This window comes from Mobula hypostoma, chromosome 3, assembly GCF_963921235.1.
Source record: "Mobula hypostoma chromosome 3, sMobHyp1.1, whole genome shotgun sequence".
Taxonomy (NCBI): Eukaryota; Metazoa; Chordata; class Chondrichthyes; order Myliobatiformes; family Myliobatidae; genus Mobula; species Mobula hypostoma.
Window position 1 is genome coordinate 107,820,061 of NC_086099.1, and position 27,133 is coordinate 107,847,193.

Genomic DNA, 27,133 nt, shown 5'->3' on the forward strand with positions numbered 1-27,133 from the left:
CTGGTTCTAATGCTTTCTCGAAAAAAATTGTATATACTTTACGTTTAACTTTATGTTTTCCTTGTCAATGCTACTTCTGTGATGCAATGTGCCTGTGATGCTACTGCAAGCAAGATTTGTATTCCACTTGTACAGATGACAATAAACTCAACTTTGCATTTGACCTGTTGAGTACTTCCAGCACTTTGTTTTTATTTAAGGTTTATAACCATCATGCCAACTTCTCCCATCTGTATGAACCATTCTTGATGTCAGATGGATTAAAATTGGGAGACTAGCATTTTTCACCCATTCAAGAAATTACTTTCAAGACTCACAGGTAAATTCAAATGGTGCTGAATCTATATGCAGTAAAGACATGGACAATGATGTCATACGAAAGCCTACAGAGAAAAAGATGTTGCCGGGTCTTGAGGACATGAGCTGTAGGGGAAGGTCAAATAGTTCAGGACTTTATTTCCTGGAGCACAGGAGAGTGAAGGGAGATTTGATAGAGGTACACAAAATTGAGGGGTAGTTAGGGTGTATGGAAGCAAACTTTTTTCAATGAGGTTGTGTGACACTAGAACTAGAGGTCATGGGTTAAGGGTGAAAGGTGAAACATTTAAGGGGAACATGAGGGGAAACTTCTTCACATAGAGGGTGGTGAGAATGTGAAATGAGCAGCCAGCACAAGTGGTGGATGTGGGGTCGACTTTAACATTTAAGAGAATTTTGGATAGTTACATAGATGGAAGGGCTATGGTCTAGGTCAGTGGGAGCAGGCACAATAATAGTTTGGCACAGACTAGATGGGTTAAAACGGCCTGTTTCTGCACTGTTCTACGACTCTACGACTCCATGACAAATGCATGCTTTCAAATGATCCTCATGTCTCTTTCTGCTAAGATACTTAAAAGGGACATTGGACGGCACATACCATTTAAAAGAACCTTGCAACTTTTAAGGACAGAGATACCTTGGCTTTTTAAAATCAGTGTTATGAACTAAAGACTGCTGCCTTTTCTCCTAACACATTTTAACTTCCAAACTCCACAGAGGAAGACCTCATGAAGATTTGTGAGTGCTGCTAGGAGATTAACTCACTTAAATTCAAAACAGTAAAAAGAAAGAAACACAACAGAACCAATGAAGAACCTCAAAGACAGATAATCAACCAATGTGAAAAAGACAACAAACTGAAAAAATACGAAAATAAAAATATGAATAATAATAATAATAATAATAATAATTGTAATGCCCTGGTCCCCATCTTTACTGTTATGTTGTAGGTATTTCACTGCTGTTCTGCTTTCAACCTGTTTGGGTTACTGTTGAACATAGGGGATAATTTGGAATGTGTGCCATCCAATTAGCGGGAGGTTTTCTTGGTGAGAGACAACAAGGTTAGGCTTAGAGCTTTTGTTCGAAAGGAGATGAAGATGGTAGATGCTGGGGAGAACTGTTTGTAGGAGATGTCAGGGGTAAGTTATTTTTTTATACAGAGAGTGGTGAGTGCGTGGAATGGGCTGCTGGTGGTGTAGGCGGATACAATAGGGTCTTTTAAGAGACTCCTGGATAGGTACATGGAGCTTAGAAAAATAGAGGTAACCCTAGGTAATTTCTAAAGTAACAACATGTTTGGCTCAACTTTGTGGGCCAAAGGGCCTGTATTGTGCTGTAGGTTTTCTAGGTTTCTATGCAGCATACTGTATGATCCGGTGGGAGTCCCGTTTGTTCGAGATGGATTGTGAGCAACATTTGGAGGGTGGTGTATGCCCAGCAAGTGAGTGACAAGGTTCAAGATGAGCTCTAACTTGCACACATTTGACTGTTTAATTAGAATGGGCTCTTCTTGTTATTCTTTACTAACCCTTTAGTTAAGATTCATAAATATAATTCTTTTAATTGTATGCAGTGTACTGTCTGTTACTTCATGGTATTAATTTGTAATAGGGTAGCAAATGACACAGCATCCACACAATTTTGTTTGGGGTGGGATCAGCACACCTCAATCTCACGAGTTTGGCAGGGCCGGAAGTTGTCTTCCCTAGACTGACATAGCCAAGGAAACCAGGGTGGTTCATAATAAATAAGTGAGCAATAAATATCAAGAAGAGGATTTGTCTAGTGCTTGAAAGTGAGTCCATAGGTTGTGGAATCAGTTCAATGTTGGGGTGAGTGAAGTTCAGTGAATTTGGACCAAGAGCCTGATGGTTCAGGAATAGTAATTATTGGATGCTGCTTTCCTGCAACAGCACTCCATGCAGATGGATTGGGCTGTATCCAATGCTTTTTGTAGGCTTTTCCATTTAGGAGCATTAGTGCTTCCGTCCCAGGCCATAATGCAATAGGTCAGAATACTCTCTATCATGCATGTATAGAAGATTGTCAAAGTCAAAGTAGATGACATGCTGGAACTTTGCAAACTTCTAAGAAAGTAGAGGATGCCTTCTTTGTAATGGCAGTTATGTGCTGGACCCAGGACAAATTCTCTGAAATATTAACACTGAGGAATTTAAAGTTGCTAAACCTCTCCACCTCTGATTCCCTTATAAGGATTGGCTCATAGAGCTCCAGTTTCCTCCTCCTGTCAATAATCAGATCTTTGGTTTTGACGACATTGAGTAACAGGTTGTGATTGTGGCACCACTCAGCCAGATTTTCAATCGCCCTCCTACGTGCCGATTCATCTCCACCTTTGACTCAGCCAATGACAGTGATGTCATCAGCAAACTTAAATATGGCATTGGAACTGTGCTGAGTCTCACGGTAATAAGTATAAAACAAGTAGACCACGGGGCTAAGCACATCGCCCGATGGTGCACCTGTGCTGATGATGCTGGTTGTGGAGATGTTGCTGCCAATCCAAAATGACTGGGTTTGCAAGTGAGTAAATCAAGGATTCAGTTGTACAAGGAGGTACTGAAGCATAGGTCTTGGAGTTTATTGAATAATTTTGCAGGGATAATGGTACTGAATTGTATTTTAGTCAATAAAGAGTATCCTGATACATGTACTGTATCTTCACTGTCCAGATGTTCCAGGGTTGAATGAAGAGCCAAAGAAATAGCATCTGCTGTTGACCTCCAGGCAAATAGAAGCAAATCGAAGTCGCTCCTCAGGCAGTTGGTATGTTTCATTACCAGCTTCTCAAAGCACTTCATCACCATGGATCTATGTGCTACAGGAAAATAGGCATTGAGGTAGGTTGGCACATCCTTCTAGTGCATCGGTATAATTAAAGCTTGCTTGGAGCAGGTGGGTACCTCAGACTGCTGAAGTGAGAATTTAAGGATATCAGTAACACTTTTGCTGGTTAAATAACACAGGTCTTTGGTACTTGGTCACATACCCCACCTGGGCCAGGTGCTTTTCATGGGTTCCCCCTTCTGAGGAATGCTCTTAAGTCAGCTCAGAATTGAAATTATAGGGTCAGCAGGAGCTGTGGGAATCCTGAAGGTGCAGCCAAGTTTTGTCCATCAAAGCAAGCATAAAAGGCATTGAGCTTATCTGGGAACAAAATCTTGCTGTCACATATTTTGCCTGTTTTTACTTTGTAATAAGTGACAGCATTCAAGCCCTGCCACTGCTGTCAAGCATCTTCCTGTGTTTCAGGTTTGGTCCAGAATTGCCACTTGGGCACATGAGGTGGTCTTCCAGAGGTCATATCTAGATTTCTTGTATTTTAGTTGGTCACCAGACCTGAACAGCACTGATCTGGTCCTCAGCAGATTGTGGATATCTTGGTTCATCTAGTGGAGTGGTTCTGGTGGGGGAACTCTCTGAATCATTTCTAGCACTCTAGCCAGAGAACAATTAGCATTCCTAATGGGAGTGTATCAGTGGTTGAGTGTGTTGGGAACCCTGGGTGTTGCAGATGATATGTTCATGACAACTGTGCAGAGATTTCTTCCAACAAGCCCAAATGAAGCCTCCAACAATGATTTGAAAGGCTTTGGGGTTGACTGTCTCTTGTTTGCTAATCGCGGCACTCAATACATCAAGTGTTTGCTGAACATCAGCCTTTGCCAGTATTAACCTGCAGTCACAGGATCATGGAGAAGAACTCTTTTGGTAAGTAGATTGGGCAGCACTTAATCATTAGATGTTTCAGGTTGAGAGAACAAGACTGCAACAAGACCACTACATCCAAGCACCACGAAGGGTTTATCATGAAATACAGACTCTTGCCTTTCCTGAATGTTCTGCAGATTGATCCATTCAGTAGATTGAGAACTCTTTGGATGTAATTGCTATGTCCAGCATGTCCTGAGTGAGCCATGCCTCTGTGAAACAAAGAACACAGCATTTCCCTCTAGTACAGCAATCTTGCCCTTAGGCAAGTATGCTCTTAAGCATTCTGTATAATCCTACCATATCTGATCACAATGCAGAACAGGGAGTGGAGGGGTCTAAGGATGGCAATTATTCTCTGCCCGAAATCAAGACTGCTAGGTCGCTAGTCGCTGTACAGTACATCTAATAGAACTGAAAGTGAAATTTCTTCAACTCTTGGGTAACAAGGCCAAATGAAATTCCCTAATCCATATGGGTTTATATTGTTCTGCGTCAGGCTAACCTAGCAAAGGATTGAAGAGATTTTGGATACAAAATTTGCCTGACCCACTACAATTTCTGTATTGATTGGACCTTCTTTATGATTGAACTGTCCAAGGGAATTCATCTGGCCAGATGAATTGCCACCATAGTAACGGGAAAAAAGAAATACAAGCATTAATACAATGCCTTTCACAATCTCTGGATATATCAAGTACTTTACAACTCATTAAATCCTTCTGTTTATGAAGTATAGTCAATATAGTAACATAAGAAATGAGGTAGCTGAATTGCAAACTACAAGACCCTCAAACACCAATGAAGTAATGACCATGTAATCCATCCTAATTATTGCCTTTGGGAAATTCACTGTAAATCATCAATTTAAACTACCATACAAAAAATATTCAAATGTCAATCCCTACCAACCCAGTGTGCCAGTGTGACAAAATCTAAAAAAAATTCTCAAAGATCATATGTTAAAAGAAAAGTAGAACTTCTTTTTAAAATTCTTTATCCGATCAGCAAATATAAGGAATAGAAAAAAAACCTCAAGCCAACTCAGAACTTGAGTGAGCACAATTTTTGTTTGAAACATCCCATTTACTTTAACCTTCAATCCACATGGCTCCTAATGTTTGAGAATTACTCTAAAGTCAAAACTTTCTTTGTAACAACCACACTTAGTTTAAAAGGCCACATCATTCTTGAAAACACATGGATTAAGCTAGAGTTTGTTGTTCAATAACTTCAAGGTTTTAAACAGTGTGTAAATATGACTAGCTATCCATCCAAAAATGCCTCAGTTGTATGTGCTCTTACTGAAATCTGTTAAGTTCCTGATTCTGTATCATACAAACATGTACATGTGAACTAATCTTGCTGTGAGTATTCAGGACTGGAGACTAGCAGTGAGTGCACTCTTTCAGCAATGTGAACATTGTTGCTCTCCAAATATTGTTGCAGTTATGACAATACTTTCCTTGTAATATGATTTTATGGATTTTTCTGGCTGAGGTAATTTCATGGTACTCATTCAGAACCATTCCCTGGTTTAAATGTAGGCACCTGCATTTTGTGTTATAAATACAAAATGTATTTTAAAATAAGTTTTGAACAATAAGCATTATTTTACAATGCTTCAGACAAAATAAGTAAATTTTTTTCATCAGACAAATTTTACATTTGATGATAATGATTTCTGGTGATATCCTAGATAACATGGAACTTTCCCCATATCTATGAGGAAACTCCTTGCAATAGGCATCAATCATCTTCATTATTATCTTTATTATTATAAGTCATTATCATCTTCAATGAACCAATTAAGATCTTTAACCTGGGGCAAAACTCAATATCTACTGGGCAGTCATGTTCCTTGCCCTCCAATATGCTTCTGAGACCTAGCCTACATAAAGCAGGGACCTCAAGCCCCTGGGGAGATGCTATCAAATCTGTTTTCACAAAATCCTATAAAAACAGTAGAATCCAAGCCTAGAACCCTAGTTACATCCTACTTGCACCAATGGGCAGCCACATTGTTTGCAGGTCCAACATCAGGCTCCCAAAATAGATGCACTATATTGATTGTTTTTGACTCTCTTTTCTTTCACATTGTGGTTCCCCTCTCATCACTCCTCTTCTCTTCACCTGCCCATCTCTCTTCCCCTTTCTTCCATGGTCCACTATCCTTTCTTATAAGATTCCTTCTTGTTCAGCCCTTCACCTCTTCCACCTATCACCTCCCAGCTTCATCCCTCTCCCACCTCCCCCATTACCTGGATTCATCAATCACTTGCCAGCATGTACACCTTCCCCAACACCATCTTAATTTGGTTTCTTCCCCCTTCTTTTCCAGTTCTGGTGAGGGGTTTTGGCCCCAAACTTCAAGTGTTTATTCCCTCCATTGATGCTGCCTGACTTCCTGAGTTTCTCCAGCATATTGTGTGCGTTACACTATTTTGATGTTATGGAAAGAGATGACCTGAAAGGCAAAGAAACATATTCAAGAACGTGCACAAAGTCTACTTGGTTCATCACTGCTCAGTAAGGGAGTATGGAGAACTCAAGTCCATATGTTGGGCCCAGACAGAAGACCTGCATTAGTGTCAGAAGAAGCACACCACCTCAGAAACTATGCACCTACTTGTCACATCTCCAGTCTGTGGAGATTCTGCAGATCCCAACCTGACCACATGAATCAGTTCAGAAATCACAAAAGTATTCTCAATCCTGGGGGGCTTGTCCGAGTGAGAAAGACCTTGCTGAAGACCTGATGGACTGCCTAAGTGGAGAAGACCTTTCTGAAGACCTGAGGGACTGTCTAAGAGAAGACCTTTCTGAAGACCTGATGGACTAAGTGGAGAAGACCTTTATGAAGACCTGAGGGACTGTCTAAGAGGAGAAGACCTTTCTGAAGACCTGATGGACTGTCTAAGAGAAGACCTTGCTGCCCAATTTCTCTTACCTTAATTTTCTTCTGTGTATTGACCAACTTCACAGTTTTAATTTGACCTGGATGTACCTGGTAAAGTCCAGGCTACATTTGCATGGAAGACCAATACAGATCTGATGTTAATTCAGCAACAGTTGTTACTGTACACTTAAGTTATCGATGTCAAATTACTGGCATTGCTGAGGAGCAGAGCTCCATCTTGTCAAGTGTCCTGAGCAGTTACAAAGTCAGGAACATCTGAAAAACCCATGACAGCTTAGTTAACTGGCAAAGCTTGTAGGCAATGCACTACCTATCTGGAGAGCCTTTTTAGGAGTCCACAGTCATTTCAGGCCAGCCAATGATTCCACATCCAGACCAAGTAATTTGGATGCAGGGTAGCTGGGTGAAGAACATGTCAGCAAGACCTAACTCAATATTGAAAGATGGCACCTGATCTTACAGAAAAAGTGCATTTTTACAGAGGCAGCATCTTCATGAAAAATTGATCAACAACTAAGTTCAGTCACTTAGTACAATAAAATAAACATTGCATTAAAAGAATCTTGGATCAATGTCGTGATTTCGTCAAGCTAAAGAAAGATATTTGGCGCTTAGAGTACACAATCTCCACAGGAAGTAAGATCTTATAAAAAAGGTGCTTCTTTAAATAACTCACAACAAACACACTTTGTAGGTTCTGAATACATTTCAAAAGCTGTTATGATTGTGCATCTCATCTCAGGAATATGAAAGATGCATTAGCTATAGTCAAAGAGTTCTGATATTTTATCAAATTACAATCAAGAAATGCAGCCCCATCAATTTGTTATTTATACTAATGCAGTTGTCAATATGGTAATACATTTTGTTGAAATGACATGACTCGAATGTGTGTTGATGTGAAGGTTAAATGCACCTGTTTGTGTAAACATGTTCAAACATAGCAGGTTCAGCAAAGTCCAACAATAAACATGGATTTGCTTGGAACCCATAAAGAAGGGAATGGGACAAGAGGGAATGGGGTAAGTTAACATTTATGCTTGCTATGTGAGCTACTGAGACGCTGTGAAAAGGATTCCCTTTAAAGCAAGGTTTATTATCAGAGGAAGCCACTGTTTTACAGGAAGCATACCAGATGAAACAGCAGCCCAAATTATTTTTGAGTGGGCCAAATAAAAATCACTGTGAGATGCACTTCTGTCAACTGAAACTAGGGGGGAACTGGTCAGCACACCAAACACAGTTTTTCTCTAAAATGGCCTGAACCTGATGCGCCCTTGAACAGAACTTACTGGACACTTTAATAATAACAATAATAAGTACTTTATCGATCCCGAGTAGGAAACATTTAAAACACACACTTAGCAATAAGAATAAATAATACTAACATTAACAAAAAGTACATAATAATATACACAATAAAATGTACCAACATGCAATAATAATGTACAAAATAATAAAACAGAGACTATTGTACTATGATGCGTGTTCTCCTGTCACACAGAGATGAACTACTTTGGTTCACAAACACGAGAAAACCTGCAGATGCTGGAAACCCAAAGCAACACACACAGAATGCTGGAGCAACTCAGGATTTATGGAAAAGCGTAAACAGTTGACGTTTCGGGCCAAGACTCTTCATCAGGATTGGAAAGAAAGAGGAGAAGTCAGAATAAGAAGGTGCAGGGTGGGGAGGAAGAAGTTCAAGGTGAAACTGGGAGGGGAAGGGGGGTGAGTAAAGAGCCGGGAAGTTGATTGGTGGAAGGGATAAAGGGGAATCTAATAGGAGAGGATAGAAGACCATGGAAGAAAGGAAATGAGGAGTACCAGTGGGAGGTGATGGACAGGTAAGGAGAGAAGTTGAGAGAGGGAAACAGGAAAGGGGAATGGTGAAGGGGGGAGGCAATTACCAGAAGTTTGGGAAATATATGTTCATGCCATCTGGTTGAAGGCTACCCTTTAGATATATTTTATGTTGTTCAGTGTTTGGTCTCTATGAAGGGGGCAGTGAGCCATAACGGACTGATTTTGCTCATCAGTACTGGATGAATGTGGGTCAATTTTTGTACAGGGCATGAGCTCACTACTCCAAAGGAACAGTAGGCTCACATAAACTAATAATAAATGTACAGCCTGTCTCAGAAAGGCTATAAAACTTTGTTAGTGTGTAAAACAGCTGGTGCAGATTTATGGAGCTAATTCATGATGTTCGGAAAGAGCAGATCCTCATATGTTTTGATAAAACTGAAAGAAGAAAGAAGAAATTACTTTTATGAATTTAACCTCCCAGCATTGAGATTCCTTGTGCAGGGATTGCACACTGGGAATGTGACTAAAGAAGTCATTGGGCCTAGTAGGATTTAGTAAGATGGAAAATCATATGGAGTCTAGAAAATCTGGGTGCTGGAAGCCCCATTGCACATTTTCATCATGTGAAATTTTAAGCAGGAAATTAATATTATTCAAACTTGGGTTGTCAATTCCTTCACTGTATTGAACAAGTAGAAATGGATTATAATAGTGATTATTAGTTTGTCTTCATTTGCAATTGATTTTTTGCTAACAAAGCTTACTATCCTAAATACCTGCTGTGCCAGGAAATAAACTTATTGAGATCAGTATCTATGGGGATCTAGATCTCATTATATCCCAAAATTTCCCAAGCTCTCAATTTTTTAAATAAATGTTATGCTTTTGTGCTTTACCCACCAAAGACTGACAATTTCACATTTCTCTCCATCTGCTATCCTACGGCTCACCAGCTTGAGTGTCGTACATCCCTCTCCAGCCACTCTACATCACCCTCTTGCTACTGATCCCATTTAACTTTGTATCATCAGCAAGCTTGGATGCATATCACTGATGCCCTTACTTGAGTCCCTGGATCCCAAGCATTTTGAATCACAGCCCCACTAGTTCACACATGGTAAAATGCATGCTCCTCCATAACCACCAGTGATGTTTATGAGCTGCTCATTTCAGGGAGCCGCTGTTGTCCTAGAGATTTGTGACGAGGCTCGCAGCTCAATAACCAAGTAGTCACTATACAAGAGTGTCTTCCTTTATTTTTAACTACATTAGTTCAGTATTACAGTGTTGTAAAGTCATACAGCACAAAAACAGGCCTGTTGCCCCATCAGATCCACGCTGAATAATCAGTACTTGTCTAAAATTATTCCATTATCCAGCACTTAGGAGAGTTCTCCTCCACGACTGTGGCCACAGTTTACATACTGATGTTAACCAGGCACTTGAGATATTGAACACTGCCATCACCAAACAAGAAACTGCCCACCATGCCACATTTCAAATCATAGTTGGGGACTTCAATCAGTCTTGTTAGAAGAAATCTCTTCCCAGTTATCATCAGCATATAACCTGCAGCACCAGGGGCCTCAACACACTCCACCACTGCTATACTATGACTAGGAATGCCTTCTGAGATACCCAACTGCCTACACCATATTTCAGGAAATCTGATCACTTGGCTGTTCTTCTCCTATCTGCATGCAGGCAGAGGGTAAAGAGCAAAGTTCCAAAGATAAGAACAACAAAGAGGTGTTTGCGCTATACAGAAGAGGGGCTACGGGATTGCCTTGAATTGGTGGAATGGGTCATGTTCAAGGACTCAGATTATCTGAATGAATACACCTCAGTTGTCACAGGTTTATTAAAGCAGTTGAGGATGAGTGTGTCCCTACAAAGTCATGCACAGTCTTCCCCAACCAGAAGCACAAGAGATCCACAGCAATTTGCTGCAGGCCAGATCTGTGGCATTCAGCTTTGGTGATCAAGTAAGATATAAGAGGTCTAAGTACGATTTCTGGAAAGCCACCTCACATACAAAGTGACAGTTCTGGACCAAACCTGAGTCCTGGGGAATGCTCAATGGCTGTGGCAGGGCTTGAGGGTTATTACCTTTTCCAAAGTGTAACCAAGGGACATAGGTGACAATAAGGCTTCGCTCCCAGGTGAGCTCAATGCCTTCTTTGCCTGCTTTGACCAATACAACATTGAGGAAACTTCACAAATTCCCACAGGCCAAGAGGACCTTGTGATTTCAGTCTCTGAGCCAACATGACTGCATCCTTTAGAAGGGGGACCCCACAGAAAGTACCCAGCCCCACATGGGGTCACTGGAGGAGTACTAACGACCAGTGCTGATCAACTGGCTAGGGTGTTCACTGATATGTTTACGCTCTTGCTTCTGAAGTCTGAGATACCCACCTGCTTCAAGCAGGCTTCAATTATACCAGTGCCTAAGAAAAGCATGGTTCTCTGTTTCAATGACTATCATCCAGTCACACTTACATCCATTGTGATGAAGTGCTTTGAGAGGTTAGTGATGAAACATATCAAATACTTTGAGAGGTTGGTCATGACATATCCTCTTTGCTGACGATGAACACCGGCACATCTCAGGAGCGTGTGCTTAACCCACTGCTCTACTCTCTATATACACATGACAGTGTGGCTAGGCATAGCTCAAATACCATCTATAAATTTGCTGACAATACAACCATTGTTGGTAGAACCTCAGGTGGTGATGAGGGGGCATACAGGAGTGAGATATGCCAAATAGTGGAGTGGTGCCACAGTAACAAACTGGCACTCAACATCAGTAAGACGAAAGAACTGATTGTGGACTTCAGGAAGGGTAAGACGAAGGAACACATACCAATCCTCATAGAGGGATCAGAAGTGGAGAGAGTGAGCAGCTTCAAGTTCCTGGGTGTCAAGATCTCTGAGGATCTAACCTGGTCCCAACATATCGATGTAGTAGAAGGCAAGACAGTGGCTATACTTCATTAGGAGTTTGAAGAGATTTGGCATGTCAACAAATGCACTCAAAAACTTCTATAGTTGTACCATGGAGAACATTCCGACAGGCTGCGTCACTGTCTGGTATTTGCAGGGGGGGGAGGAGCTACTGCACAGGACTGAAAGAAGCTGCTGAGGGTCGTATATCTAGTCGGCTCCATCTTGGGTACTAGCCTACAAAGTACCCAGGACATCTTTAGGGAGCGGTGTCTCAGAAAGGCAGTGTCCATTATTAAGGACCTACAGCGCTCAGGGCATGCCCTTTTCTCTGTTACCATCAGGTAGGAGATACAGAAGCCTGAAGGCACACACTCAGCGATTCAGGAACAGCTCCTTCCCCTCTGCCATCCGATTCCTAAATGGACATTGAACCCTTGGACACTACCTCACTTTTTTAATATACAGTATTTCTGTTTTTTGAATAATTTTTAATCTATTCAATATATGTATACTGTAATTGATTTACTTATTTATTTGTCATTAATTTTTCTTCTATATTATGTATTGCATTGAACTGCTGCTGCTAAGTTAGCAAATTTCATGACACATGCCAGTGATAATAAACCTGATTCTGATTCATGACATCTAAAACTTTGACAAATCTCTATAGATATGTGATGGAGGGTTTATTCAGTTTGCATCATGGCCTGAAATGTAAACACCAATGCCCTTGAATGGAAAATCCTACAAAAAGAAGTGGATATGGCCCAGTCCATAACAGTGGGGCTAATTTCATTGAAATTCACTCGCTTCATCACTGAACTGTTCCCACAATCTATGGACTCACTTTCAAACTCTTTTCTTCATCATCTTTATCTCATGTTCTTGATATTTATTGTGTATTTATTTACTCATTTGTATTTGCACAGTTTGTCATCGGTTGTACATTGACCGTTCGTCTATACTTTTGGGTATGCTCTTTCATTGATTCTATTGTGATTTTTCAATTTACTGTGACGCCTGCAAGACAACAAATCTCAGCGTTGCCTATGGTGACATATATGTACTTTGTGGGGTGGATATAAGTCTTTACCAAAGGAGGTACAAAGCACTCCTTCCCTCCACTAGCCTTTGGGCAAAGAGTAACACCTGCTCAGCACCCTCCCTCCGATCAGCGTCACTGTCACCATGGGAGCAGGTGCTGGATGGTCGTATGAGCAGCCGGTGCATATCACAATTCCTGGTTATGCAACCACTGACGCCAGGCAGACAATCTCTGAAGATTATTGATAATGGCTGGGCTCACCCGTCTTGTAAAGACGCCGTGAAGAAGAAGGCAATAGCAAACCACTTCTGCAGAAAAAATTGCCAAGAACAAATGTGTCTTTGGATAGAGAAAACGATAAGAACAACAGCGTCAATGGGGGTCTTCCCCACAGGCATCAACCTGATTGAAGATAGATGGAAGACCATGATCGCCTGTATAAAACAACAGAGCACATAATAATGATGATATGTACTTTGATAATAAATTTACTTTTAACTTAATCTGTGGCTTTCTATGCCTTTCCAATTCAAGGGTTTTTCTAAATATTTCAGACGTGAATTGAGAGTACTTTCTGCCATCTTCCACTCAGGCAGTGGCCTGCAGTTTCCAATCATCCTCAGATTCCCTTTAAACTAATTATTCCAACCCTGGTCTTGAGTGTTAGACATCTCTATTATGGAGAATAGTTCCCTACTATCTGCCCTAGCATAATTTTAGATTCCTTTTTCATGTGCCCCATCAATGGCTCTAGACTCCTTTCATATGCCAGCACATCTGTAGTTGTGAACTTCCTATGATTCAGGACATTTACAAAGACAAGTGTGAGAAAAGGGCCCAAAGGATCATTGAGGAACCAAGTCACCCCAACCACATCTATTCCACCTGCTACCATCCGGATTTAATTTAATTATCTCTGATTGATGGGTGGCAGTTCAATCTGTCCCAATCCTGCACATGCTGATGGTGATGAGCAGAATGTGACTCCTTGAAATTTAGCTGCCCTGCCCTTTTGCTCTGATAGGTGTCGCTGCTGAGGCTGGCCATGCGCATGCGTCGGGCTGTCGCGTCCCAATTTCTATGATGGCCGATCGGGTCTCGGGTGAAAACCAGCCTGTTGATTTTTGGCGAATGAGCAATTTTATACAAATATATAACCCTGAACTTCGCCTGCATTCTGTAAGTTAGCACATTTTAATTAGATTTAGCCAAAAAAAAAGTGCAGCTGTAATGCACCGTTTGCACTAATTGGAGGTCACAAACAGACAGAGCATGAGAGTTTCAGTAATATATAGATAAAGTCAATTCAATTCAATAACTGAAATGTACCATCCTGGGTGACATCCTGATGAATCGGCTCTGCGCTCTCTCCAGTGCATTCATATCCTCCAAAGATGTGACAATTAAAACCTTCGGGACTCTGTGCAATCTTTGGTCCTGGACCCTGATCCATTTGCCCTGAACAACTGAGGGGAAGACCTGCAGATTGGGGACCTCTAATCCAAAACATAGACATAAACGATATATAGCAGAGGGACATGAGCTGATGTCTGTGATGCTTCATTGGTTACAGCCCATTTATCCCTACTTTTCATTGTCTTTTGTTATCCAATCCTCAGCGTGAACTAATATATTAGCCCCTCTCATGAATTGCAGCATTTACACATTAACAAGTTTCCATCCAACACACACAAAATGCCGGAGGATCTCAGCAGGCCAGGCAGCATCTAGGAAAAGAGTACAGTCAATGTTTTGGGCTAAGACCCTTTGGCAGGACTGGAGGAAAAAGCTGAGGAGTAGACTTAAAAGGTGGGGGGAGGGGAGAGAGAAATACCAGGCGATGGTGAAACTTGGAGGGGGAGGGGTGAAGTAAAGAGCTGGGAGGTTGATTGGTGAAAGAGACAGAAGGCCATGGAAGAAAGAAAAGGGGGAGGAGCAGAGGGAAGCGATGGGCAGGCAAGGAGATAAGGTGAGAGAGGAAAAACAGAGATGGGAAATGTGAAGGTGCTGGGGGCGGGCGGGGGGCAAGACGATGTGTGGAGGGCATTACCGGAAGTTTGAGAAATCACTGTTCATGCCATCAGGTTGGGGGCTACCCAAAGGGAACAGAAAGTGTTGTTCCTCCAATCTAAGTGTGGCCTCATCACACCAGTAGAGGTGGCCATGGATGTTTCTCTAACCTAAGTGTGGCCTCCTCCAATGTCATGATGAGGCCACACACTCAGATTGGAGGAACAACACCTCATATTCCATTTTGGTAGCATCCAACCTGACGGCATGAACATCGATTTCTCTAACTTCCTGTAATGGCCCCCACCCCCCTCCTTCACCATTTCCCATCATCTTTTCCCTCTCTCACCTTGCCTGCCCATTGCCTCCTTCTGGTGCTCCTCCCCTATTTACTTTCTTCCATGGCCTTCTGTCTCTTTCACCAATCAACTTCCCAGCTCTTTACTTCATCCCTCCCCCTCCAGGTTTCACCGATCAGCTTGTGTTTCTCTCTCTCCTCCCCCCACCTTTAAATCTAAGCCTCAGCTTTTTTTCTCCAGTCCTGCCAATGGGTTTCAGCCTGAAATGTCGACTGTACTCTTTTCCTGGATGCTGCCTGGCCTGCTGAGTTCCTCCAGCATTTTGTGTGTGTTCAGATTTCCAGCATCTGCAGACTTTCTCTTGTGTTTCCATTCAATTCAGATCCTGGCAGTATTTGTTTTGTAAGGACAATTCCTCTTTAAAAATTTCCAAGAATACCAAGTTATAACTTTCACAATCTCTCATCTATATACTACTAAAACTCTCATGCTCTGTCTGTCTGTTTGTGACCTTCAATTAGTGCAAACTGTGCATTACAGCGGCACTTTTTTGGCTAAATTGAGTCAAAATACAGGCAAAGTTCAGGGTTATATATTTGTATAAAATTGCTCATTCACCAAAAATCAACAGGCTGCCTTTCACCCGAGACCCGATCGGCCATCATGGAAATCGGGACACCACAGCACAACGCATGCGCACGGCCAGCCTCAGCAGCGCCTCACGATGCTCGCAGCAGTCACACCAACCGCAGCAAAAGGCCAGGGCTATCACGTCCATTTAGGAGAGCACCAACCACATCATCAAGAAACAACAGCAACTTGGAGGCTTTGGTGTTACTGTTTCCTATCTTCTATCAAGCATTAGGGTAAAAATATATGGATAGCCTAATTATGTCATGTAGAAAGAGAAGGGGGACATTATGGTCGAGAGATGACACCAAACGTCGTTGGGAAGCGGCAAGGAGAGGGAGAGAACAACAATCGGATGAGGCCAGAGCCGCACAACTCCAGGATCAGACGGAAAAAACAAATGGTAGAAGAGATGAAGGATGAAAGGGCTGCGTGTCTCCAGAATGACAAAAACAGGCAAAGAAGGAGGAGAGAGGAAGAGACAGAGGAGAAAAGGAAAGATCAACTCGAGAATATGCGGCACAGAGTAATTATTGCGAGAGATATGGTCATAAAAAGTGTCCTTCGTTACACCAGAAATGTGGTCATAAAAAGTGTCCTTCATTAAACGAGGAGGAGCAATATTTGTCTTGCTACGTGTCTTTCTTCTTTAATACACTGAGTTGTTCTTCTTTAATTTCCAAAGCACATTACTTCACACTGTACTACCTTTCTCTCAAAAGATGCCCCATCGAGTCACCCGGTTGTCTAGTCTTCTCTTATAACTTGCATTTAATTTTGACTCACAGGACCAACCATGTGCTGTTGATTCACAGCTGAATAAGTTCTTGTGGCCTTCCTGTCAGCTGACCAACCTTTACTCTCTGCCATTTGGCTACAATGAGAAATGTACAGACGTATCTCTTCTTATTGCTGGAGACAATTTTAAATGAATCACTAAAGGACTCCTTCCAAATGTCATAAAATTACATTTGCACTGGAGGACATGTCTGTGGTAACATTTAATTCACTGAAAATAAAAATTGCGTTTGCAAGTATGGAGTATTAACACTACGCGTGTTAGGGTATATTCCAGCAACTGAAGTGCTCCAGTCAAGGAAGGGTGTGGTAAACCATGTATATATGTCGTAACTCGGTTACCTGTCTGAACACACCCCTCTGCTGACTGCCCCTGTGGCTCCTCCCACAGAGTCCTGTATAAAGGTGTTCGCCTTGCTCCTCCCCCCTCAGTCCGGGGGCAGACACTCACTGTGGAGGTCGTATTGTACAGCGAATAAAAGCCTTTCAGTATTTTACCAAACCTCAGTCTTTTGGAGTAATTGAAGGTGCTTCAATTTTATTCGCTGATCAGAGACCAGCCGAACTACGACGGCGCGATGAACACACTCAAAAGACAATACCTGCGGCCGATAAACAGCGTCTATGCTCGGCATCGCTTAGCGACACGGCAACAACAGTCTGGGTAATCGAGTGCTGAGTTTGTCCGGGCCCTACAGACACTCGTGCGGGCCTGCAATTGCCAGGAGCTGACGGCGGCGCAGCATGCAGATCTCCTAGTGAGAGACGCCTTCGTTACGGGGACCAGGTCAGTGTACGTGCGCCAGCGGCTGCTGGAAAAAGCTGATCTTACCCTAAGTTCGGCGATCAAGCTGGCTGATACGTTGGAGGCCGCTCTGCATAACTCTGAGGCTCTCCAGGCACGCGATCCCCCAATGGCCTCGTGGGCGCCGCAGACCCCGCAACCTGCTGGCGAATCGACCTCGGCTGCAGCCAGTCGTGAGCCCGTGAAGTGCTACTTCTGCGGACTGGAGAAGCACCCCCGGAAACGCTGCGCGGCCCGACAAGCTACCTGTTCCAGCTGAGGAAAGAAGGGCGACTTCGCCAAGGTCTGTAAGTCAAAACCGCGAGCGGGATCGAGCAGCGCCACGTGCGAAACGTGGGGGTCGCCATCTTCCCTGCACACTGCCACCACGTGCGAGACATGGGGACTGCCATCTTCCCTGCACACTGCCACCACATGCGAGACATGGGGGCCGCCAACTTCCCTGCACACTGCCACCACATGCGAGACGTGGGGGTCGCCATCTTCCCTGCACGCCACCACCACGTGTGAGACATGGGGGCGGCCATCTTGGTCGGCGCCACCTCCCACCGCCTATGACCAACGGGTGCTCACGGGGCACCCCACCACGCCGGACCAAGACAGCGACCCCACCCTGGCTTCCGTGACCCTCGACCAAAGCGCTCCCCACCAGCTCGCAAGGTCAATGATGGACATCCTGGTGGAGGGGCACAGGACAAGCTGCCCGTTTGACACAGGCAGCATGGAGAGTTTTATCCACCCGGCCACGGTGCAGCATTGTGGACTCATGATACGGCTGGTAAGTCGGAGGGTCACCATGGCCTCCAGGTCGCATACAACAGACATCCGGGGGGGTTGTGTAGCGACACTAGTGGTGCAGGGCACAGAATATCGGGACTTTACATTACTGGTCTTGCCTCAACTGTGTGCCCCTGTGCTGTTGGGGTCGGACTTCCAGAGCCACCTGAAAAGCGTGACAATGAAGTATGATGGGCCCCTCCCGCCAATTACTGTCATAAATCCCTTGTTTTGTAGAGATAAGTCACGTACCCCGCGACTGACCACACACACACACTGACCCGCGCATCCCACCCAACATCATGCCAACTGCCACACTACTGACGCCACTTGTGGCCTCTCCACCCTCAGGATCCCTCCCCCTCCGCTGTTCGCCAACCTGAACCCTGACTGTAAACCCGTGGCAACTAAAAGCAGGAGGTACAGCGCGGGGGACAGAGCTTTCATTAAGTCGGAGGTGCAGCGGCTGCTCGCGGGGGGGTCATTGAGGCAAGCACAAGTCCTTGGAGGGCGCAGGTGGTCGTTGTTCGGAACGGGGAGAAGAATAGGATGGTCGTGGACTATAGCCAGACCATCAATAGGTTCACGCAGCTCGGCGCGTACCCTCTACCCCGCATCGCGGATATGGTCAATCAGATAGCACAGTACAAGGTGTACTCGACCATAGACCTAAAATCCGCTTACCATCAGCTCCCCATCCGCCGGCAGGACCGCCCTTACACTGCCTTCGAGGCGGATGGTAGGCTTTATCACTTCCTGCGCGTCCCCTTTGGTGTCACGAATGGTGTATCTGTCTTCCAGAGGGCAATGGACCGGATGGTGGACCAGTGCCAACTGAAGGCCACGTTCCCATATCTGGATAATATCACCATCTGTGGTCACGACCAGCAGGATCATGACAACAACCTCCAAAAATTTCTCCAAGTGGCCAAATCTTTCAACCTCACCTACAACAAGGACAAGTGTGTATTTGGGACCACCCGACTTGCTATCCTTGGGTGTGTCGTGGAGAATGGAGTCATTGGCCCTGACCCCGACCGTATGCGCCCCTTGTTGGAACTCCCTCTTCCCAATACCCTCAGAGCCCTCAAAAGGTGCCTGGGCTTCTTTTCATATTACGCCCAATGGGTCTCTAACTATGCAGACAAGGCCCGCCCCCTGGTCCAGTCCGCCACCTTCCCCCTCTCTGCCGAGGCCCACGCGGCCTTCAACTGCATAAAAGTGGACATTGCCAAAGCAGCAATGCATGCGGTGGATGAGGCCATTCCCTTCCAAGTAGAGAGTGACGCCTCCGACTTTGCGCTGGCTGCTACCCTCAACCAGGCGGGAAGACCAGTGGCGTTCTTCTCCCGTCCCCTTCAAGGCCCTGAAATTTGGCACTCTGCGGTAGAGAAAGAGGCCCAGGCCATAGTGGAAGCTATAAGGCACTGGAGGCACTATCTTGCCGGAAAAAGGTTCACCCTGCTAACTGACCAGCGCTCAGTCACATTCATGTTTAATAATCAGCAGCGGAGCAAAATCAAAAATGATAAAATTCTGAGGTGGAGAATCGAACTCTCCACCTACAACTATGGCATCATGTACAGGCCTGGGAAGCTCAACGAGCCCTCCGATGTCCTATCCCGGGGAACATGCACCAGCGCACAGATCGACCGGCTATACGCCCTACATGTAGACCTTTGCCACCCGGGAGTCACCCGGCTTTTCCACTTCGTGAAAGCCCGGAACCTGCCTTACTCGCTTGAGGAGATCAGGATGATGACCAGGGACTGCCAAGTCTGCGCAGAGTGCAAACCGCACTTCTACCGACCCCGAAAAGGCACCACTTATCAAGGCCAACCGCCCCTTTGAGCGACTGAGTGTTGACTTTAAGGGCCCCCTTCCCTCCACCGACCGCAATGTGTACTTTCTTAACGTAATTGACGAGTACTCGCGATTCCCCTTCGCCATCCCCTGCCCCGACACCACTACCACGTCAGTTATAAAAGCCCTGCGCAAGCTCTTCACTCTGTTCGGATACCCATGCTATATCCATAGTGACAGAGGGTCCTCGTTTATGAGTGACGAGCTGCGCCAATACCTACTGGCTAGGGGAATTGCAACCAGTAGGACCACGAGCTATAATCCCCGGGGGAATGGACAGGTGGAGAAGGAGAATGGCACAGTGCGGAAAGCCACACTCTTAGCCCTCAGGTCAAAGGGACTGCTGGTCTCCCGTGGCAGGAGGTCCTTCCCGAGGCACTCCACTCCGTCCGCTCCCTGTTATGCACGGCCACCAATGCCACCCTTCATGAGCGGCTCTTTTCTTTTCCCAGAAAAATCGACCACTGGAACCACCCTACCATCTTGGCTGATGTCCCCGGAGCCAGTGCTGCTCTGGAAACATGCGAGGAGCAATAAATACTCCCTGATGGTCGAGAGGGTTCACTTACTTCATGCGAACCCCCAGTATGCCTACGTGGTTTTACCTGATGGGCGGGAGGACACGGTCTCCATCCGCGACCTGGCGCCCGCAGGAACTCCGGGCCCCTACCCTGAACACTCCGTGGTGATTATTGACCCCGTACCCACCAATGTATGTACCTACGAGACACCGTGCACCCCAAACCCTATACAGACACCACACGACACTCCCATACCGGGCGCGACGCACACGCACGCAGGATTACTGACGCCTAACGTGCTGGCACCTGAAGTCAGGCCGGAGCCAGCACAACCGCCATTGCCGGTGCAATCACCGCCGGTGCTACGTTGATCACAGCGACAGACTCGACCGCCTGATAGACTTAACCTGTAAATATACTTCTTGTAAATACTGTCAGTCACTTCACCCCACGGGACTCTTTTTAAAAAAAGGAGGGGTGAATGTGGTAAACCATGTACATATGTTGTAACTGGGTTACCTGTCTGGACACACCCCTCTGCTGACTGTCCCTGTGGCTCCTCCCACAGAGTCCTGTATAAAGGTGTTCGCCTTGCCCCTCTCCCTCAGTCCGGGGGCAGACACTCACTGTGGAGGTCGTATTGTACAGCAAGTAAAAGCCTTTCAGTATTTTACCAAACCTCAGTTTTTTGGAGTAATTGAAGGTGCTTCAAAGGGTGCTCTTTTGAAATGCTCAGAACTTCAGCTACTGTCGTTGGCACTACAGTTACAATATTAATCCTCTCTTTGTGATTAACCACTTAAATTCAGATGCAGAAAACATGCATGGCCAAATGCTTACATCACAGTTTTATTATTTTAAACGGATTTCGAGACAGTGCCACACCACTCCTGAAGCTCTTTTCCAATAAAAACCTGAGAAAATGAGTATTATTGCCATCAATTGTAATATGCCAACAAGGCTACAGGTTTGAGTGTGAGATTCAGGGATGAGATTGCTTGAATGAATTAACACCTTGACACATTTTTATTTCTTTCAATTTTGATCTTCAACATGATTTCAAAGTTTATCAAAAATTAAACGGTTTCGAGCAGTTCTCAGCCAAAATTACTTTCAAAAAGACAGCGACAACGGAACTTGTCTGGTGAGAACTCTGCAAAGATGATTCATCAGTATACTGAACATGCCAAATAAAATGCAACTTTTCAATTAGATTCATCCAATTGTGAAGAAATCATTCTGCATTGAACTCAATACTTCTTAAAGGAAGCAGGAACTGCGCTTCCCTGTTCCATCAGGAAGGCGAAATGGAAGCATTCTCTGCAGTACCAGAGACTCGAGGCGTATGTGGTAGGGAATTCAGAGGATTACAGACTACAGGTTTACCCTCTGCATCAGTGCCCAGGACGCTTCACTCCCCGAGGGGCTGCATGTTCTCTACGCCTGGTTTGATGCTCAGAACAAAGTGCTGGCGAAGAAGGCACCCTTCCCACACTCCGTCTGGCTGAAGCTGAGGTGAGAAAGACCCACACAAAATGTGGGGCCCGATAATATAGCAGGTTGGGTTCTGAAAGACTGTGCAGCCCAGCTGACGGAGATGCTGACAGATAGATTCAATATCCCTCGAAAACAATCTATTGTCCCCTGATTTTCAAGGCGGCAACCATCATTCCAATGCCAAAGGTTATTATTCTATTACAAATTTATTGAGTAGGCCTACAAGAAAATTAATTGAAGGGTTGTATGTTGTATACGGTAACATGTATATACTTTGATAGTAAATTTACTTTGAACTTTTATTTTTATATTTGCACTTTATCCCATTGAAAAGCACTTTGACCTGCTTCTGTATGAAATGTGCTCTGTGAATAAGTTACTATTATTAGCTGTATCATTCACCAGTCTACGAAGTGATTACTCTCGCATTCAGTCAAACGCATGTACTCAAAAAGATTCTGTTGCTTATCTATAGAACCCACATATTAACAGAACCTCCAATGTCTGTGGATCCACTACCCCGCCCTGGCTTTGGTTGTCTCAAAGAATCTCAGCATAATTGTAAAGTGGTAAGTAAATTTCTTCTGCCAAAGATGGAGCAGAAATCTGCAAAAGTTTGTCACTGGCACTGAGAAAAAATGGAATTGATAGCAGAAGAATTTTCATGTTTCCAATGACGGTCTGCTTTTACACCCTGTCAAGCAAGGAGCTGTATGACATTTAAGGTGTTGCATCACACAAACAGGCATCTTGTCATTTTGTATTTCCTGTCTTAAAGAACTGAATTCCTATTAATCAGATAATTAAGCTATGTATTTATTTTTCTTAAACAATTTCCAAAATAATATATATTGTTGTAATTTCAAATGATCCAGGTCAGCCCAGATCGGAGGTAAAAGATGATTTTGTTCACTCCTCACTCCATTCACTGAGGTTACAAAAACTGCCCCAGCTTCTGTGCTCTGTACCTGCTAATATGCCCTCTATATTTATTGTTTGTCTATTATTATTTTTTCTTTATTTTTGTACTTGCACAGTTTTTCGTTGTTTGCATACTGGTTGAAGACCCAAGTTGGTGTGGTATTTCATTGATTCTATTACGGCTATTAATCTGTTTTGAATTTATTGAGTATGCCCACAAGAAAATGAATCTCAGGGTTGTATATGATGAACTGATAAACGAGACTTTGGCCTACTCTGTGCTGCTCTGGGGTTCAGATGTGAGGACTCATTTTGGGTCAGAATGTTATTGTTTACTTCACTTGTTTGCATGATTTGTGCTTTTTCCCCCCTTTCTCTTGCTCGAGTATTGGTCCTTTTATTTTTTTCTTTAATTGGGTTCTTTTATGTTTCTTACTTTGTAGCTGCTTGTAAGCAAACAAATCTCAAGGTTGTATAATGTATACATTCTTTGATAATAAATGTATTTTGAATCTTTTAATCTGTGATGTGCAGTTGCATCTTGGGCTCACTTCATGGTTCACATTTACTTAATGACTCAAGCATGAACAAACTAACATTTACAGCAACGTGTGAAGTTGGTAAATCACTAAATGAGGAAACAATACTGCTCAAAGGGAAGAACCAATGCTTGGATAACAATATATGGCTATGGCCAGCACTGGCTGACACTCAGATTTGCTACATTCAGTTATAGTGAGCGCTATCAGTTCTTGCCAACTTAGGATGGCAGAACATTCCAGATGCGGCAGTTATCCTCCTCTGCTACTTTCCAACAAGCACTCTGCCTTCATCCTGATCACTGCACACTCTCTGCAGAAGCTATCAGATGCCTGCTTTCTGAAAGGAACTGCTATCCTGAGTAAATAAATAGTTGTCAAAAAAAGTACCTTTGCAATGTTCTAAAGGTTTTCACAACCTATCAAATCATTACAATCTGGAAATTCACCCTGTCAGCTGCACTAAATGTATATATAGTAGTGGCCGTGTGATCTACTCCACGTGCCGAGTTTCTTTGCATAATATAATCAAATATCAGAAGTGGAATTGAACATGCATCTAACACTTATGAACTAGTTTAGGCACAGCAAGAATAGTAATACGACAAATGTCAGATGATCTCTTTAAATTTGATACTAGATGATATGGAAACTTTTGCAAGGTTACAGAACCTTACAGAAGCATAGAGGTTAGCACAATGCTTTATAGTACAGGTGACCCAGTTTCAATTCCCGCCGCTACAGTTTGTATGTTCTCCCCGTGACCGTGAGTTTCCTTCAGGTGCTCCGGTTTCCTGATACAGTCCAAAGATTTAGCAGTTATTAGGTTAATTGGTCGTGGTAAATTGTCCCGTGATTAAGCTGAGAAATCGGGGGATTGCTGGGGGCTGTGGATCAAAGGGGCGCAAGGGCCTACTCTGTGCTGTATCTCAATAAATAAATAACCTCCGTTTAGTATTTCACAATGAAACATGGGAAGCATTTAAAATTAAATGCTGCACGAATTCTACAAATGAAATCTCTACTGACATCAGTGTTGTTATATACTCAGCAATTTCATTGAGGGAGAAATGATGCTTATTTTTTTCTTCTAGTTCTTGAATGAAGGTGAATCCGATCATGGACAGTTGTGTACAACAGGGTACACAGTTCATCAGAGTGAAAGTTTACCCAATTTCTAAACGTATTTCCTGTCTTATTTCTAGAACGATGGCTCTAACCTGGCTAAATATAACCATATAACAATTACAGCACGGAAACAGGCCATCTCGGCCCCTCTAGTCCATGCCAAACTCTTACTCTCACCTAGTCCCACCGACCTGCACTCAGCACATAACCCTCCATTCCTTTCCTGTCCATATAGCTGTCCAATTTAACTTCAAATGACAACAAGATACAAGAGACTACAGATACTGGAATCAGAGCAAAACACAAAGCGTTAGAGGAACTCTGTGGGTCGAGAAGCATTTGTGGAGAAAAATGGTCAGTTGACATTTTGGGTCAAGACCCTGCATCTGGCCCACTGATTTCCGAAAGTACGTTCTGTGTTGTTGGCCTGGCTAATCTTGCTTCTGTCAATCAATTCTCGGTGATAAAAGGCTAAATTTAATTAATTGTTCACTTTTACAGATTGCTTCATAGTCAGTGAAGTATTTCTGTAGCAAAGAAGCAACTACAATAGGCCATTTGATCACTACAAGATCCAGCAAAAAGACAACGTTGTCCAGAGATTACACAGTAGTGGTGTTGGTTGAGGGATAACCATTAGTAGAACACAATGGATAAGTCTACTCTAAAATACTGCCCTGCACTGCGCTTTCCATCAAGGTGAGGAAGCCCTGTTGTCACCTATGTTGTTTGATTTTACTTTGTAAAAGGTGATAGCATTCAAGCCCTGCCACAGCTACCAAGCGCCATTCATTGATTCAAGTTTACTCTCGAATTGCCACTTGGCCTGTGAGATGGCTTTTTAGAAATCGTACCCTCCCTTGTGCCTCTCTTCAGTAAGATACAGATATAGGAGCAGAATTAGGCCATCTGGCCCATCTAGTTTGTTTGTCCACTTAAAGGTGCTGTACCCGCATGCTTGAGTGCTAAGTCCACAGAGTGCTTCAGAAGATCATGAAATCTGTAGTCCATTAAGTTGATTCAAAAATACTTTGCTTTAAAGGGAAATTATGTGCTGCAGACTGTAGTGAGAGTAATTCAAAAGAGATATATTTAGAAGTTTTGAAAGCAACCTACAGAACATCACCATGGTTCACTAATGCCATCTTGTATACCTGACAGATGTTGGAACTAACAGATGTATATTGGTAAAAATATAGATGTTCAGAAGGATTCAATCTCATTTTCTTGGGCTCAGATCCAATCAAACAATTAAAACACGCATGATCATTTCACCTAAGCCATTCTAGTGAAGAAGACAGCTGAGGTTACTCAGATATACCAGGAGAGATACTTTCAGGTCATTTCTTGACTGACTTTATATGAATTGAGAATGGATTTGTTGTCATGCCAAAACATGTTACAGCAGCAAAAGAATTCTGGAACCATTATCAGAAACTCCTGACAGCAAATCAATGGCAAAAATAATAGCTGAAGGCTAAGCACCATGGCCGAATACACACTAAGTCCCAAATCAACTTTACATCACTAGAACTAAAGTTAGGCTCCTTTTATTCTTAATCTTTCTATTACTGGCTTTTGTAGAGACCTCTGACTAGGCCATACTTACTGCTACTTGTATCTGCATATAGTGTACATCTATTATACTGACAAGTCAAGGTCCTTACAGCCAGGATATCTGTGCTGTATCTTATGTCATTACTCCGCAGAAATATTTCATGCATAAATTTTGTAAATCTATTGCATCTCTGCACAAAGTAAGAACACATGGCATTGGAACTTAAAATATATATGCATGCATAGCAGATCAGACATTATCAGAAAATAGTCAGGTTAAACAAATTGCTTTCACATTGGCAATCTGTAACTAATGGGCAGCCACAGGATCAGTACCTGGCCCTCAGCAATTTACAACTGAGTGAATTGTAGCCCGACATGCTGATGATATGCTAGGTGGGAAGCAGCTGGTGAACACCCAAAGAGTCTACAAAGATGAAGGGAGATGGAGTATAATACAGGCAAATTTGAGACAATTCACTTTGGTCAAATGAATAAAACAGAAGAATATTTTTAAACAGGAAATGGACAGTACACAATGTCATTTATAGAGGAATCTTAATCGAGTGGATTCTAGTCAATTGATACACATTGGGACGACTACATCTTGGCCCAATTAAGCAGCTGCCCCAATTAACCAAAGTTTTATGGAAATAGCTAAAAAGGTACTTTAATAAATGACAAGCTGAGTAACAAAATATGCCTTTAAATTAAATACAGAACAAATTAGAACACTACCAATAGTACTACTGTACTATAAAAATATGTACCAGTTCCTAATGGAGGAACAGCACAACTTATTTAAGGAGGGTTACTTGCACTGGAGGTAGTTCAGATAAAGTTCAATAGGTTAATTCCTGAGTTAAAACTATCTAATGGGGGAAGATTGAGCAAAAAAGAAGGCAGAATGGAGTGATGATGGTGCTAAACAGCAACTCCTTTTCTTGCATCTTCGGAAACAGCTCTCTTTCCATCTTTAATATCTTTATTTTTCCCTTTCAGGGAC

The 27,133-nt window shown here is 43.3% G+C and overlaps 1 protein-coding gene across 4 annotated transcripts in view; it reads right to left on the reverse strand.

Annotated features, from left to right (window-relative positions):
* ndst3 (N-deacetylase/N-sulfotransferase (heparan glucosaminyl) 3) overlaps positions 1-27,133 on the reverse strand; it is a 1,028,434-nt gene that overhangs the window by 364,268 nt on the left and 637,033 nt on the right. The window lies entirely within an intron of this gene.